The 2,602-nt window shown below is 40.8% G+C and overlaps 1 pseudogene; it reads right to left on the bottom strand.

The window, feature by feature from the left end:
• Positions 1-1,403: 1,403 nt before the first annotated feature.
• Positions 1,404-2,125, bottom strand: LOC114049871 (annotated as a pseudogene).
• Positions 2,126-2,602: the final 477 nt, after the last annotated feature.

Below are 2,602 nucleotides of genomic sequence, written 5' to 3'. Positions count from 1 at the left end.
CTCTGAGGTACCATCTCACACCCATCAGACTGACTAATATGACAGAAAAGGAAAATGATAAATGTTGGATGAGATGTGGGAAAATGGGGACACTAATGCACTGTTGGTGGAGTTGTGAACTAATCCAGCCATTTTGGAGAGCAATTTGGAACTATGTCCAAAATGTTATAAAGCTGTGCCATACCTTTTGATCCAGCAATACCACTACTAGGTTTATATCCCAAAGAGATTAAAAGTGTAGGGCAGAAGGATCTGCTTGTAGAAAAACATTTATAGCAGCCCTTCTTGTGGTCGCAAAAAATTGGAAATTGAGATGTCCATCAATTGAGGAATGGGTGAGCAAGTTGTGGTATATGATTGTAATAGAATATTGTTGTGCTATAAGAAATGACAAGCAGGATGATTTCAGAAAAACTTGTAAAGACTTACATGAATGGACACAAAGTGAAGTGAGCAGAACCAGGAGACCGTTGTACACAGTAACAGCAATATTGTATGATAAAGAATTGTGAATGACTTAGTTATTCTCAGCAATAAAAATGCTATCCACCTGCAGAGAAAGAACTGGTGTTGTCTGCATACAGACTGAAACATGATATTTTTCACTTTCTTTCTTTTTTTGTTCCAAGTCTTCTTGCACAAAATGGCTAATAGGGAAATGTTTTACCTATTGCACACATAATCTGTATCAGACTGCTTACCCTCTCAGAGAAGGGGAAGGGGAGAGAGGGATAATATTTGGAGCTCAAAACTTTTTTTAAAAAGAATGTTAAAAATTGTTTTTACATGTAATTGAGAAAAAAATAAAGTATTATTTTTTAAAAGTTAAAGAGTTTATATTTTATCCTAAAGTCAATAGAGAACCATTGAGCTTTCTTGAGTAGGGGAGTGACTAAAAGCTATTGGAGTCAGGGAGGGACTAAAGTGAATTAAAGGGCGGGGGAGGGGTTGGGAACAGAGAGAGGGAAGAAGAGAGCATAACAATCTAAAATAGTGATGCCTTGGTAGCAGATAGAGAGGGGACCTCTGTTCTAACAAAACCATCTGAGTGGTTCTTTCATTATTTTTTATGTTCTCCGAGTACTTAATAAGCTTCAAGATTGTCTTTTCATGTAAGTATATATACCCCATGTTTCAGCATCAGATTAGTAGCACCCTGAAGATAGGGACCTTGTCTCCCCCAATCAGATCATATCTTGATTTTAGGACCCAGTTGTCCATCCCCCAACCTCTTGGAGTGTCTGAATAAGTGTGCCACTAGACAGAGAAGACAGAGACTAGATCAATTAAAAGAGAGCTTTTTATTGAGTCTACATTAGTATCTAGAAACTAGTCAAGGGACTAAGTGTTCCAATGGTTTTCCATTCTGGGTCTCCAAAGATTAGCTAATTCCAGCTGTAATCTCAATGGTGGTGACCATGTGTGTGGCCATGACCATGGTGGCCAGGACCTTCTGGGCCGTCTGGGCCTTCTGGGCCATGATCTCGGTGGTATTTGTCATGGATTTCAATGGCTATCAAGGCCAACACAAGCACAAACTCAGGAAAGAACATATGCGTGTCATGGTCCAAATCAGCTTTCTTGAACACAGCTTCCAGAGAGATGTTTTTCTTTTTCTGAAAAGGAAGAGACCATAGAATTCCCATTATATGAGCACAAATCATCTGCACTGTGAGTGATTCAACACATTTGCATGAACATTCATGTACCTAGATACATGCCACGATTGCCCCTCAGACACATTTTGCCCTGCTTGCCCCATACCCCACTATGTAGCCATCATGAGGGGTTGGAAGGGAAGTGCAATACTTGACTATGGGCTGCTCAGGATATTCTTCCTTTAATATATATCCCCTATGTTCTCCTATTGGGATTTAGAAAGCTAGCATAAACTTCCTACAGGTCTGTGTTATTCCTTGGAGATATCCTTATAGGAAAGTGCAGGTGTCCTGGGGCTTCCACTCACCAAATATTCAAAGAACTCAGGGGCCTCTTCCTTAATTAATCCTTCAAACTCTTTTTTTTCCAGAGCATCATCATTCCCTGACTTTCGGGAATACTTATGGTAGACTTCAATAATGGCATTGAGCTGTTTCTCAGAAGCAGTGTACTTTGTGGATGCCATGGTTCAGTGTATCAGGGAGGACCTGGAGAGAAAAATAAAGAATGGAACAAAAAAAATCAATAACGTCCCCATCTACACATCCTAAGCCTGGAGATGTTTCCTCTTGGTCTTTATCCTTACTACCTCTCCTCCTCCAAGGGTCCCCCAAAGAGAACTTTCTGCCATCAGGACACAAACCAAAGTATCTGGGGCCCTTTTTTTGCTGAAGATCACAGACCCCAGCTAACCCTAAACCCTCAGTCTCCATTCCTGGCACTAAGCTCCCATCCCTTACATTTAACCCCCATGCTCAACCTTTAAGTCTCCATCACAAGGAAAACTTTCCAGTGTTTTCATTGGACATTTGAACAGTGAAGAGTTCAAAGAAACTCTAGACTGAAGTGTATCTTGAGTTATCCCTTTCCCATTCTCTATACTGCCCAGGGCCTTGGACACACTAGCCACCTCATCCTTATGACCATAGCTAGACTGGCCAGA

The sequence above is a fragment of the Vombatus ursinus genome, unplaced genomic scaffold (assembly GCF_900497805.2).
Source record: "Vombatus ursinus unplaced genomic scaffold, bare-nosed wombat genome assembly UNPS02014798.1, whole genome shotgun sequence".
NCBI lineage: Eukaryota > Metazoa > Chordata > Mammalia > Diprotodontia > Vombatidae > Vombatus > Vombatus ursinus.
This window is presented reverse-complemented; position numbering and strand designations above follow the sequence as displayed.